The 14851-nt window shown below is 42.6% G+C and overlaps 1 protein-coding gene across 10 annotated transcripts in view; it reads left to right on the top strand.

Annotated features, from left to right (window-relative positions):
• Nucleotides 1-4335: 4335 nt before the first annotated feature.
• AZIN1 (antizyme inhibitor 1) overlaps nucleotides 4336-14851 on the top strand; it is a 33197-nt gene continuing 22681 nt past the window's right edge. For 8 of the 10 annotated variants that reach the window (XM_036264403.1, XM_036264406.1, XM_036264402.1 and 5 more), the window contains exons 1-2: nucleotides 4336-4713; nucleotides 8911-9048. The gene's annotated coding sequence lies outside the window, so the exon portion shown is untranslated. Of the gene's footprint in view, nucleotides 4714-8910; nucleotides 9049-11856; nucleotides 11900-14851 lie in introns of all 10 variants that reach the window. The other 2 variants (XM_036264398.1, XM_036264397.1) reach the window with 2 other exon arrangements.

Below are 14851 nucleotides of genomic sequence, written 5' to 3'. Positions count from 1 at the left end.
GAGCTACTATTGCTTGTATTGTAAATCACTGTGAAACTTACACCAGCCAAGAAACTCTGTTGGGAAAGTTTTAGCCAACCTGAATGATAGAACTCTTAAAGAAATTACACTTTCTCTTTCAAGAATATGCAATAATCCCACTTGCCAGTGTTGCTAAAAGTGACTGGATGTAAGCTGCTGTTAGCCCTGGCTGGTGTGGCTCAGTTGGTTGAGTGTTGTCCCATGCACCAGGAGGTCCCCAGTTGGATTCTCCATCAGGGCACATGCACACATGCCTGGGTTGTGGGCTTGATTCCCAGTAGGGAGCGTGCAGGAGGCAGCTGATTGATGTTTGTCTCCAATATTCCTCCCTCCCTCCCTCCCTCTCTAAAATCAGTAAAAACATTAAAACACACACACACAAATGGTATAGCCCTGGCCAGTGTGGCTCAGTTGGTTGGAGTGTTGTCCTGTACACCAAAGGGTTGCAGGTTCAGTCCCAGTTTGGTGCATACAAGAAGGCAACCAATCAATGTTTCTCTCTCACATCAATGTTTTTCTACCTCCCCTGTCTCTAAAAAAAATCAATAGGCATGTCCTTGGGTGAGGATTCAAAAAAGAAAATGGTACAATTAAAATGGTGGAAGTGACATAAAACAATTATATAACTAAGAGTCTTCACATTGTTTAGCCTCGCTTTGAATAATATGAAGGAAAGCACAATTTATGTTCAAAAGTTACACACATACACACACAAAAATTCAAACTTCTTTTTTTTTTTTTTTATCCTCACCCGAGGACATTTTTCCATTTTTTGTTCAGGTACAGTGGGAGGGAGAGAGAGGAACAGAGAGAGAGAGAGAAACATCGATGTGAAAGGAACACATCGAGTGGCTGCCACCCACACAACCGACCAGGGCCAGGGACAAACTGCAACCGAGGCACGCGCCCTTAGCGGGAACCGAACCCGGGTCTCTCAGGACTGCAGGCGACGCTCTAACCGCTGAGCCAAACCGGCCAGGGCAAAAATTCAAACTTCTTAACATGAGATTGGATTTACCAATGATTTGCCATTTGCCAAAACCAGAACCCCTTTTTCATCCTGTTTGAGGGATATGACATCCTGATCACTCATTCCATCTTGAATGGTTTGACAGGGTATTATTGCAACTATCCTACTTCTTTGCTAGTCCTCTTGGTTTTCTCTGCCAGCCTCTCTTTTCTCTGATATTTCTCTATGCCCTGTGCTTAAATCCCTTTTCCTATATACCTCAACATTTCCTTAATTATCATGTCTGTGGAAGAGGCTCCCAAATTCACAGCCAAAAGGGCTCCATATTTCCCTATTTCCAGGGGCCTTTGCATAGATATTTTATCAATAGCTCAAACTATGCTCAAAACAGGTGCATCTTCTTCCCTCCAAAATAGGTCCTTCTATTTCTACCTCTGTTATAATTCCATAATTCTCCTTGTTGACTAGATTAAATCCCTAAATCATTTACACTATCTCCCTTGACATTCAAGATTATCTCTACTATTCCTATGCCTTTTCCCTCCCATCCATTCTGAATCCCTTAATCTTTTCTTAATTGCCGTGAGAGTCTCCCTCACTGTTTCTCTCTTCCAAACTTTTTATTTTCAATCCCGCTGATGCTATAGTAACACTTTAAAAACATCTTGAGTATATCCTGTCACTGCTTGATGGTTCCAGAATACAGTCCAAGCTCTGATCCCTTCTTGATCTCACCCTAACCTAGCTTTTCAATCTCATTTGCAACCTTGCCCCTATGTTGGAGCCTGAAAGCCCATTTGCAGTTCTCAGAACTGGCCCATTTCTGTGCCTTCTCTCACCTATTTCCCTTGCCTAGAATATCTGCTCTCAAAATCACTTGTTTCCCACGTCTGGAACTTCTCTTAAAGTCTTTCTCTACCCAAAGGACCCAATTAAAAAATGGGCAGAACTAAATAGACACCTCTCCAAACAGGACATACAAATGGCTAAGAGACATATGAAAAAATGCGCAACATCACTAATCATCAGAGAGATGCATATTAAAACAACGAGGTACCACTCACATCTGTCAGAATGGCCGCCATCAACAAATCATCAAACAAGTGTTCGTGAGGGTGTGGAGAAAAGGGGACTCTAGTACACTGCTGGTGGGAATGCAGACTAGTGCAGCCACTATGCAAAACAATATGGTGTTACCACAAAAAATTAACAATTGAACTGCCATTTGACCCAGTGATCCCACTTCTAGGAATATACCCTCAGAAGCCTGAAACACCAATCAGAAAGAATATATGTACCCCCATGTTCGTAGCAGCACTATTTACAATAGCTAAGATCTGGAAACAGCCCAAATGTCCATCAGTAGACAAATGGATAAAAAAGCTTTGGTACATATACACAATGGAGTACTATGCAGCTGTGAGAAGGAAAGATCTCTTATCCTTTGAGATGGCATGGAGGGACCTGGAGAGTATTATCCTAAGCAAAACAAGCCAAGCAGAGAAAGGCAAATATCACATGATCTCATTTATTTGTGGAATATAATGAACATAACAGTCTGAGGAACGGGGTATTCCCAGAGACCTGGAAGTAGGGTACAGACTGACAATCCCCAGAGGAGGGGGGTTGGGGGAGAGATAAACCACAGAACTTATATGCATGCATGCATGAACAGTGGACATGGACAACAAAGCTGGGGACAGGGCGGGGAGGGTGGCGGAGGGGGGTATCAGTGGGGTAAAAAGGAGAAACATCTGTAACAAAAATAAATCAAATTTTAAAAAAATCTATCTCTACCTTTTCCCAGCAGCCTTTTTCTTACTTAGCTGCAATCATTTCCTCCTTTCACTAGGTTCCAAGCAGCATTTTATCTATCTGTCTGTCTGTCAGTCAACAATTTAGTTATTTTGTGTCACTGTCTTATTTCCCCTGCTAGGATTGTAAGCAAGATTTTAAGTGGTGTATTCATTTCTTGCCTTCCAGGGGGTTGAGTAAAGTGCTGTACTTACAAATATTCTGAATCAAAAATAATTTTTAAAAGGAAAAAGCAGAATAAAATATGGAAAAACAAAATCAGGAATACAGTCCACAGCTCCTGTTTTCTACCTAATATTTTCATCCAAGAGCTCACATTTCCGCATTGCTACCTTTCCATTCAGAAAGGCTCTCTTTCCATTTGATGATTTATTAATCAAGCAGTGCTGCTCACAAAGTAAATAAACGGTAAGGAAGAAGGGGAAAAAAACAACAACAAAAACTCAGGGTCTTTATCTCAAAGACCTTAATTTTGGAGGGTGGAGGGTGTCGTTGAATCTGAGTTGCACGGCGTTAGCACGCTAGGACTCGGGGTTTCTGATCACTAGCGCGAAGACATTTTTAAAAAGAGAGAGTAAATTAAAAGCTATTTAGGTCGTCCTAGGTCCGTCAGTAAGTTTGTTATGGAGTAATAACATTAAGATGACGTGGGGGATAATAGTAATGTGAGCTTGTAACATCAGTAATCGGGGGATAATAGTAATGTGAGTTTGTAACATCAGTAATCCCCTCCTCAACACTGGTCCTTTATTAGTAAGGGCTGGGTTTGGCTGCACAAACACCTTTTGAAATGAAGATATAAAAGCCACATTCCATTAAAAATAAAATCCCTACTGCACTGTACTGCGACTTACGAGCACTGAGGATATTTTTTTCTCGGTCACTAGCCTCCGCAGCCACCCTAATACTGGGCCAACTGGTTCTGGCCATTACGAAGTCGCTTCCATAAAGAAGCGTGGCAGGTAGCCCTCGCGGGTTGGAGCCTGGAGCTGGGAGGGGAGCGAGGGCAGTCCCCAGGCGTCGTCTGCAGAGCCCTCACAAAGCGGAGTGCTCTTGAGGGGGTCGCTCCGGGGATGACCCCACAGGCCCCCTTTACACACTCCTCTGGGCCGTACACGCGTCGTGTCGCCCCTGGACCAAAACAGCATTGGGTACTGCGGTCACTGGGAAGCCAGGCCCAGCTACCAAAGCTCCAACCCGCCGCAGGCGTGAGCTTAGGCGCCCCAGGGGCGGGGACATGGGGCAACGCCGCGATACCACCCAGCCACCTCCCCTCAACCCCGCCCGCGGGTGATGCCGCCGCTGGCTCCGCGCCAGCCGGGGAGCTGCGTACCGCAAGAGGGCGGGAAGCTGCCCCGCGCGGTCAGCACCTGCAGCGCGGAGTGGCCCCGCCCCGTCCCCTGTAGCTCCCTTCGCGCCGTCCCCCTTTCTCTTCCGCCCCCTCCCTTTACCTCCGGCCTAGCCCGACTCCGCCCCGCTCGCGAGGCGGCGGGCCGGCTGTGACGTCGCCAGGCCACGCCCCTTCCTATAATACTGGCGTCGCTCGCACCGCCTCCCCACACTCTGACTCTCCGTTCCGCCGCAGGGTTCCTCTTTTTTTCCGCCTTTTCTGCCTCTTCTCATCCTTTCTCGCTCTTCTGCCGTGTGGTGTGGTGAGACTGAGTTCTCTCCCCACCCAGCCCTCGCCTTTCTTCTTGTACCCGCGCTGTTGTTCTATTTCTCTCCTTCGGCCGCCGCCGCCACTGCTGCACAGCTGGTGTCGGAGCCACGCTTTCCCCTACGTCGTCTCCGCAGCTTATGGCCCAGGCCGCCTTGGGTATTTCTGCTCAAGGTAACCACATCCCTCTTTAAAAATTCCGCCGAAAAAGAGAAGACGCTTTACCCGACTCTTTGGGCCGTTATCTCACGTGAGTACTAATCCGAGGGGTGCGGGCGGGTCCGGGGCGTGGAGCCGGCCTCGGGGAGCGGCCGAATGCCTCCCGTCTGGGCTCCGCCGCCCGGCTGGCATCCCGGCGGCGCCCCGCGGCCGGCCGCCTCGAACATGGCGGCCGGCGGTGTGTGTGGCGGCTGTCGGTGCCTCCGCGGCGGCCGCGGGCTTGTCCCAAGGCCCTCAGGCGGTCCCGGCCGCCCGGCGGAGTCCGGGCTGCGGCGGTTGGGGCGAGGGGGCGTGTGCGCGTGGGGGCTCGTGCGGGGGGCTCGCGGCCGGGGGTCGGCGTCGCCTCTGGCGGCGTGAGGCCCCCACCCCTCTCCCGTGGTGCATTGCTGTTTCCGGGGAGGGGGTCGGGCCGCAACCCTGAGGGGCCTAGGTCCCGCAGCCCGGGCGCTGAGCGGCGCCGCACCTTTTCCTTTCGGCCCCCGGCGGGCGGCAACGGCCGGGCCCCTAGGTTATGAATGGAGCGGGGCGGGCCGGCGCCGGCCTCCTGTGACAGCTGCCGGAGGAGGACGGGTGCCGGGAGTGCGGCCTCCCTCTGGTGGAGGAAAGTTGACGCCACGCGGGGCCCCGCGGCGGGGAACCCCGGGTGTCAGGTAGCGAGTGAGAGGCCTTTGGCCCCTTTTGGAAGCCTCGGGTCTGCTGCTCCGCCCCTTGCGGCGCTCATGATTGGGCCAAGTCGGTTTCACTCACCCCAGTCACCTCCTGGAGCCTGAGGATTAGTCACCATGGCTCCGTATTGTGGTCCGCGCCACGGTTCCTGGGCTGAGGGGGAGAGCGGTAGGTTTGGGTGGCTTATCACATGCTAGTACGACTGCCAGCAGTTAATGGTGGTGACGTGTTTTAACCTTTACCCGGTATATATCCTGAGTGTAGGTTTCTTGTGCTTAGCTCCTGGTTCGGAAACCTGAAAGGGCCGGTGTACAGTTTACAGCCCCATGATGTTTCAGCAGGTCTAACTGGGTTTTTGTGGCATCTTGGATACATCAGGATATTTTCGTGTCCTGTCCGGTTTCCATGTTGAGCTTCCAGCTTTGGTGGGAACCTGAGAAGCTTCCAGCTGGGGTGGGACACTTAAGGAAGAGAGAATTGCTGTGTGGTTAGGAAAGGTTGATGCAGACGAGCCTGGGAGAAATACTAATGATTTTTGAGCAAGGCCCTAGTGCTCCTTCAATTCCTTTTACAAGTGTAAGAGTGCAGATGCTGTCATGAAGACAAATAAGCCCCGAGAAGTTTACATTTTGTAAAATAGATAGGTTCCTAATGACTATGGGTGATGTGGTAGGTGCAATAATAAAGTAATCAGTACCTTCCCTCTTGCCACCCAATTTTAACTTGCAAATTTTAAAACATCCAGAGAAGGGGAAAGAATTGTATCCACACCTAAATTCACGTTTTGCTTTATTTGCCATCACTCTGTCCACGCATCAACCGGTCATATTTTTCCATGTATTTTGAAGTAAGTTGGATGCCCTGGCTGGGTGTCTCAGTTGGTTGGAGCATCATCCCGTACACCAAAGTAAATTGAAGTTGTCTGAACGCTTCACTGCTTAAAACTCCAGTATGCACATAAATAGTGTGTAATACTGCTTATTCTTAAAAAAAAAAAAAAAAGCTTTGGGTAAAATTCACCTAACAGTTAAATGTACAAATCTTAAGTAATACTGTTTGATGAGTTTTGACAAAAATACAGCTGTGTAATCCAAACCTGTCAAGATGTGGAACATTGCCATCACCTCAGAAAGTTCTTTTGCCCCTTCAAACTATCCCCTTCTCACCACAGAGGCAGCCATGATGGGGAGGGGAGTGGTGTTGCATTGTTTTTAACAGATTAGTTTTGTTCATTCTAGAACTTGTATGTAAATGGAATTATACCATATGCATTGCTTTGTTTAAAAGACTGACTTGATTCAGCATATATTTGATACTCAACCCGTGGTGAGTATCGTTTATCAGCAGGTTTTTCCTTTTTATTGCTCAATGGTAGTCCGTTATATGAATACTTATCTTGATTTTTTAGAACAAACTTTATTTTGAAATAATTTTAGATGTACAGAAAAGTCACAAAGATAGTACAGGAGGTGGTACTGTATACTTCTCACCCAGTTTACCTAAATAACATTTTACATTACTATAGTACATTTGTCAAAACTAAGAAACTGACTTTGATATATTACTGTAGACTCCAGACTTTCCTTGGCTTTCACCAGTTTTTAATGTCTTCTTTCTGTTCAGGGTCCAATCCACGGTACCACATTGCCTTTAGTTGTGATGTCTTCCCCAGACGTCTCTGATCTGTGACAATTAGTCTGTCTTGTTTTTCATGCCCTTGACAGTCTAGAGAAGTACTGGCCAGATATCCAGTAGAGCATCTCTCAATTTGGGTTTATCTGGTATTTTCTCCTGGTTAGACTGGAGTTTGAGGTTTTTGGAAAGAAGACCACAGAGCAACTTTAAAAGTCATTGGTAAAGGCAGTGTACGTTGTTCAGAGAAATACTGGTAATTTGGTCATACTAGGTTTTTGTGGGTAATTTCTGTCAAAATGATGGGAGAAGGTATTTTTGTATCTTAACTGGCCTACTGCCCACTTGGTGAAGTCTAGTTCTCCCTGTGCTCTTCACAAGGAACATGCAATGTTGTATACGATCCAACTGATTTACACACACCATTCTAAATGAGAATAATTTACCTTCCTAAAACTGTTTTTCCCCACATTTTATTTAACCTCACATGGCTTGTCTTGTATAAATAAAATTCTGTTTATCCTGTATGTAAAGGACCTCTTACCCTATATGCCCCTTTCATTATTTCTATTAAGATGTACCTTTCAAATTTTAGGGCCTTCATTTCTTACTTGTATCTTTTAGTTAGATGGAAATGTCTTGATCATACTGAAGAACCTTCTTGAATGTCTGAAGTTTAATGTCTTTAACATTTCACATTGCTGGTCTTGGGTTGCATTAAGCAGCAAGATAATCTGGCGGTATAGCAGGGAAAAGATGAAAATGCCTCTCTCAGGATAATTTTTCCTGTTTCTTAGAATAATTGAAAATAAACTCTGTCTCTGTCTCCAGCATGAGTCTTTCAATTTATTTTAAAAATTATCTTGGTGTGAGAAGCAGCAGAACCTTTTGTTTTGGAGTACATTATTTGGAGTCTAATGTAAGGTTATAATCACTGTTACATGCTAGTATTCTGCCTTATCATCCATTAGTGTCATGGAGAGTGTGAGCAAACTGAAAACTTTTTTTTAAACCTCCTACAAAGGTGGCCATCCTGGTTGAGATAGGAGATACGCTTTAAATATGCCTAGAGTGCTTCTGAAATCTCTCAGATTCTTGCCTTTATAATTTCTAGTTTAATAATTTTTCTGGTTTCTTTCTTACTCCTTTTTTTAGCAAATGCTATCAGGTTATATTTAAACTAGCAACCACTGAATTAGGATACAAGTACGTATGGGTATAGTGGTTTACCTTAGAGATATGTCTGTCCTATCAAGCCATAGTAAATAATAAGCAGTCCTAAAATTTATTTAGCATTTTGTAGTGTGCCAAGCATGTTCACATTTATATGTTCCTAGTGTAGTAGAGTGACTAAGTCTAGAGGTTAGAGATGAGGAGGTAAACCTTTAGAAGTCACTTGCCCAATATATAAGGCAGTTCTCAAAAGTTATTTCACTTATATACATAATGTATTAGCTAAGTCATAAAATCTTTTGATCTTTTTGGTATGTAGTAGGATTTCATGCTTTAAGCAAAAAAGAACTTGGAATCTGGGCATAAAAGAAATGTTCTGGGTAGTTCAAGACTACAGATTATGTTAGAACATTATACATACCAAGTCTTAATACACATCAGGTTGGTGAGGGTACTGGACATTTTTTAATTTTAGGCAACTTAGAAATTTCGGTTTTGGAGGAAAGATGAAAGCAAAAATGAAATTAGATGAAGACTGGAAACTGAGTAAGTAGGTAAAGCTACTTGGTAAGATGACCCTGACATCAGGTTATATAAATTTTGTACTATAACAGCTTGGGAAAACATTTTGTGTGAATTAATGAAATATTGTATTAAAACTAAAATTTCTGCAGTTAAAGATGTCAATTTAAGTGACGGCAGCCTAATATACTTTAAACATAGGGTTATATGCTACTATTTTTGTTTCCTTCTTTAGGGCGAACTTTCTGACCAAGTATACAACTACCCAGAAGGCCTAGGAGAAGTGCTGTATAGAGAGCAGTTCGACTTCAACGCTGAGCCACCTTGGGAACCTAGCTGATGATAGGGGGGTTCCATCTCCTAACTTGTCCATGTAAGTATTTTTACATCTGTGCAGGGTGTGAAATTGTAAAGTTGAAGTAAAGGAGAGTCTTGTTGCTTTTTGAAACTTGCAGTTGTATTTACCTCTTAAATTGCAGTGAACCTTAAAACTCCAAGTTCTAAAAACAGGCTTGATATTAGAGGTATACTGATTCAGTTACGCATTTTTTACCAATGACTGGATCACTTAACATTTTAAATACATGACAAGTATTACAGTACTTAAATATATATTGTAGGCTAAGTTTTAGCAAATCTTATTAGTCTAGGTTTTAATATAAATTGAGGAGAGGTTTTTTTAATTTAAGATATGGGCAGTAGTTTATCACATCACTCAAACAGAGCAAAAGATAATGCTCTCCATTCCATTCACTGCACCTGTATCCCAAAGCATGGGTTATGAAGGGTGAATCTTAGTTCTTGTTTTTCTAGTTATAAGCATCTTGCCAGACACAAAGTGATGTCTAGAGTTTATATTCTTTTTCATAAAAAAACTTTATATAGTACTCAGCTTGTGGGGAAAAACTGGTTGTTTTTAGAGGACTTACTGGGAGATTATATATGTATATATGTACATCTTCTAAACAGATTTTTCAGGGATAATTTTATTTTTTACTGTACTTGATTTTTCTATGCATTTGACTTTTGAATTAAATCTGTGAAATGCAATTCTGCAGTAAATTTGTTTGCATTTAAATTTGTGCTGCTAGATTTATGTGGTTCATTTAAAATCTGTTACTTATAGATTTTTTGCTATTGAGATTTGGGTTTTGGTGTTGAGGATTGGATGTTTTCGTGTTGGCTGGAGACTTGGAGAGAACACTTGAAATTATTAGGACTGCTTAGGGTATCAATTTAGTGTTTCTTTTTTTTTTTTTATCATCCTCACCCGAGGACATTTTTCCTTTTTTTGTTCAGGTAGAGTGGAAGGGAGAGAGAGGAACAGAGACAGAGAGAAATATCGATGTGAAAGGGACACATCGAGTGGCTGCCACCCGCACAACCAACCAGGGCCGGGGACAAACTGCAACCGAGGTACATGCCCTTAGCGGGAACCGAACCCCGGTCTCTTCGGACTGCAGGCTGATGCTCTAACCGCTGAGCCAAACCGGCCAGGGAAATTCAGTGTTTCTTTAGTTTGTCTTGTTAAACAGATTCTATTAAAAATATTTGCTCTGCCCTGTCCAGTTCGCTCAGTGGTTAGAGCGTCAGCCCGCAGACCAAAGAGGCGAGACATGGGTTCAGTTCCAGCCAAGGGCACATACCTCAGTTGCGGTTTGTACCCTGTCCTGGTCCAGGTCCTATGGGAGTCAACCAATCCGTATTTCTCTCTCTCTTCTTCCTTCTTCCCTTTCCCCCTCTTTCTCTCCCTACCTCCCCTCTATCTAAAGATAAATGGGAAAAAAATATCCTTAAGTGAGGATTAAAAAATAAAAAAGTATTTGCTTTGTCATATTAGGGAAAGTATGTTAAAGCAAACCTTTTCAACACATTTGATATTAACCTCAAATTACAATTTAAGACTCGGGTTTTGTTTTGTTTTGTTTTGTTTGGGGGACAGTTTAAATAATAGAATTTCTTGAAAATTCTACTGACTTAGAACCCTGATGGGAGGGTTCCCCATACTGGTTTTCTGGCTTTCTTCTAGCTGTGTGAATTTTAGCAAATTGCTTATTTTACACCATGATTTTTATGTAAAGTTCCTTTATTTTGTATAAACTTCCTATAGTCCTGAAATAATAAAATGATTTCTCTTTGAGTGTGTGATCTTTAGAACAGCAGCATTAGCATTACCTAGAACATAAATGTGGGATTTTGGCCCAGCCGGTATAGCTCAGTGGTTGAGTGTCAACCCATGTACCAAGAGGTCACCAGTTCAATTCCTGGTCGGGGCACATGTCCAGGTTGTGGGCCAAATCCCCAGTAGAGGGCATGCAGGACACAGCCAATCAGTGTTTCTCTCGCTCCCCCCTCTCCTTTCCTCTCTCTGAAATCAATAAAGGAAAAAAAGAGGAAAATGTGGAATTTTGACCCTGCCCAAACCTTAATCCGAAGCTGCATTTTAACCTAGTGGCGTTTGTGCATATGAAAGAGAAGCACTGTTGTCACCATCTCAGTTACCATGTCAGTTCTCTCTTAATTTTTGTTAATTGTTCTATTTCCAACACATCTGATGTTTTTCCCCAAGTTGGCTTGGATATTTAAAACTTTTCTGAGGTGGGCCCTGGCCAGTGTGGCTCAGTGGTTACAGTGTCACCCTCAAACAGAAGGGTCAAGGGTTCTATTCCTGGTCAAGAGCACGTGCCTGGGTTGCAGGTTTGATCTCCGCCCCAGTCGGAGAGTGTGCTGGAGGTAACCACACTATGTATCTCTCTCACATTGATGTGTCTCCCTTCTTCCCATTCTCTAAAAATCAGTGAAGAAAATTTTCTGAGGTGGGATCTAGTTGATGTGTAGTCATGAATAGATCCTAATGTGGAAATTTAAGAACAAGTTTCATGTTTTAAGGAAGACTGTATTAAAGGATAGGCTTCTTTTAGTTCAAGTCTCTTGCTATAATGGAAACTTAACAGTGATTATATTTAACATTACTAGTGATGTTTCTCCCCCTTGAGAAACCAATCTCAATGAGCTAATAGAGTAAATGATTCTGTCCAATCAGAGAAGAGTACTTTTTATTTAGAATAATTAATAATGTTGTAGAACTTGGAAAGTCCATAGTTTTCCCTCTTTTGGGGGTGTGTGTGGATGGATGGGAACAGATAGAATATGGTAAAGATATTTGTTATTTATTCTGCAGGTTCTGACAGCCAGAGTGACTGACTCTTATTTATTATGCCCAGGTACAGTGTATGTTACATTGAATGAAACTTCAGTACTTGACCCTGTCCTATAAAGTGAAGGTCCACAACACCTTATTCATATAATTTCAAAATCCAAAAGTTAAGGAAAAAATATTTTATAGTTTCTTTGATAATGGCCTAAACTGATTTGGAAACAAAAATGACCTGAATTTGAGCTGATTTGAGGCCATTTTTATCTTATTACCACATAATGCTAATATTTCTAAATTTTACTGCAGAAATACTGTGATTACAGGGTGTTGATTAATAGCCTGGAGAGTGTTACATGATATATGAAGTATATTTACTACTATTCTAGGTGCATAGGTCGATGCTCAACCACTGTGCCACACCAGCCAGGTTATACTACTATTCTAAAATCCGAGAAATTTTAAATTCAGAAAGATGTCTGGCTTCAGAAGGCTTCTTGACTAGAATTAGTAAAAATGGCGAGAGCCCTGGCCGGTTTGGCTCAGTGGTTGGAGCGTTGGCCTGCGGTACAGAGAGACCCGGGTTCGGTTCCTGCTAAGGGTATGTGCCTTGGTTGCACTTTGTCCCCAGCCCTGGTTGGTTGTGCGGGTGGCAACCACTCAATGTGTCCCTTTCACGTCGATGTTTCTGTCTCTCTCTTCCTCTCTCTCCCTCCCACTCTATCTGAACAAAAAAATGCAAAAGTGTCCTCGGGTGAGGATAAAAATAATAATAATAAAAAATAAAATGGCAAGAGAAAATTTTACATTCCAGAAATGTCCTCAGGTATCTTAAAGCAGTTTATTATACTGGACATTTGAAATCCTGAGGTTAATTTTTTGTGTGGAGCAGCAATACTGTTTGGGAAATGGTCATTAAAGGCACTTAACACACTGGACTTTATGGAAAATACTTGGCACATAGCATTGCAGATTGTGTCACTTAACTATAAGCTCTGTTCAACCCTGTAATACTCCAATGTTCCCAATGGGATTTCTGTGCAGGTGGTCTAAGACCTAGGAATTGGCTTCAGAGTTAGGTTTTTAAATAAGGTAACTATTTGGCCCATCTGTTGTGGCTCAGGGGTTGAGCATTAACTAACCTATGCACCAGGAGGTTCCAGTTGGACTCCTGGTCAGGGCACCTGCCTGAGTTGTGGCCTCCATCCCCAGTAGCAGGTGTGCAGGAGGCAGCCAATCGATGTTTCCCTCATCGTCAATATTTTTATCTCTTTCCCTTTCTCTCAAATCAATTGAAAACATCTTTTTTTTTTTTTTTTAAATAAGATAACCATCTGAATTTTGAGATAGTTCATAATTTATTAAGTATATGGAAATTTTGGAAGTTGCATACATCATAAGGTTTTTTCTTTCAAGACTTTTCTTTAGAATATGTGTATAATATAATGTGTGACCACTATAAAAATATCTTGACAACCCTGGCTGGTTTGGCTCAGCGGTTAGAATGTTGGCCCTCAGACCGAAGGGTCTCGGGTTTGATTCCCAGTTGAGGACTCGTACTTGTATTACAGGTTTGATCCCCATGTGGGAGGCAACAATTATTCATGTGTGTGTGTGTGTGTGTCTCTCTCTCTCTCCTCCCTCTCCATCCCTTTCTTCCACCCTGTCTAAAAATCAATGGGAAAATATCCTCAGGTGAGGATTAAGGAAAAAAATATATCTTTATAAATATTTTAATGTCAGTGATACCTCAGATTAATGTAGGGTCTCTAATTGTAGAAAAGTTTTTTTCATGCCTTTAAAAAAATTAGTTTGAGGTTTATGCTGGAGTGGTTCTTTTTCCAATGGGCTGGACTTTCAAGTTGTTGTATAGCTCTGATTATAATTAATAAATTAGCCTAATGGAAAATATTTGTTTTTATTTGTTTGTTTATTTTTATCCTCACCCGAGGACATTTTTGCATCCATTTTCAGGAAGAGAGAGAGAGGAAAACAACGTCAGAGAGACGCACCTACTGGTTGCCACCCGCACAACCCCATCCGGGGCTGGGGATGAACTGCAACCAAGGTACGTGCCTTTAGTGGGACCTGAACCCGGGACTCTCTGGCCTGCAGACCGATGCTCTAATTACTGAGCCAAACTGGCCAGGGCCTCATGGAAATTTTTTAAAAACTGTATTCCAGAAAACTAAATTCCCTTCTATCCAGCTGCTTCTATTAGTTGGTGAAGAAGTCAGATTGAATTAATTATTAGCATATATCTTATGCATTGTATCCAGTATGGAAAAAGGATGCAATTAATTGATTTGTTTACATGGACTCTTAAAATTTGCCTTAAAATTTTTACCTGGTTATCATTAGCTGACTCTGTATGTGTATGTTAGTGTAGAAATTTCATATGAACACCAGCATTTTAAATGTCCATTCTTTCTCATTTACATATGCCTTAATAGGACTTACCCAACATATAAATTTATATTATTTTAACTAGGGGAATAAAATGTTCTTTACGAGTTTATTGGTACTATTTTCTTGTGTTTTACTGATAATTTTCTGTAGAAAGGCAAAATTTTGACTCACGGAGAGAAGAAATTTTAGTTTTTGTAATTTAAAGATTCTATGATTCAAGTAAATTCAATAGTATATTTAGTATACAATGGTTGTTGATACTCTTTTGACCAAAAAACCTGAACAAAACTATCCTCATTGAAATTAGGAACCAGTTTTTTTTTAAGTATGTGTATCCCCTGGCATGTATAGAATAAGTAGTATTTGATGGTGCTTCATTGGTTTTGTAAAAGTAGCAAACATATATTCTGAACAAGCACAGTGTGAATAAATAGCATGTTAATGGGTAAAACAGAGTTTGAAGGACATTATAGTCTTTTTGGGGGCCAATTCAGAATCTTTTCTGGGCCCTGGCCGGTTTGGCTCAGCAGTTAGAGCGTCAGCCTGCGGTCCCCAGAGACCTGGGTTCGGATCCCGCTAAGGGCATGTACCTCGGTTGCAGTTTGTCCCCGGC

This window comes from Molossus molossus, unplaced genomic scaffold (genome assembly GCF_014108415.1).
Source record: "Molossus molossus isolate mMolMol1 unplaced genomic scaffold, mMolMol1.p scaffold_m16_p_16, whole genome shotgun sequence".
Taxonomy (NCBI): domain Eukaryota; kingdom Metazoa; phylum Chordata; class Mammalia; order Chiroptera; family Molossidae; genus Molossus; species Molossus molossus.
This window is presented reverse-complemented; position numbering and strand designations above follow the sequence as displayed.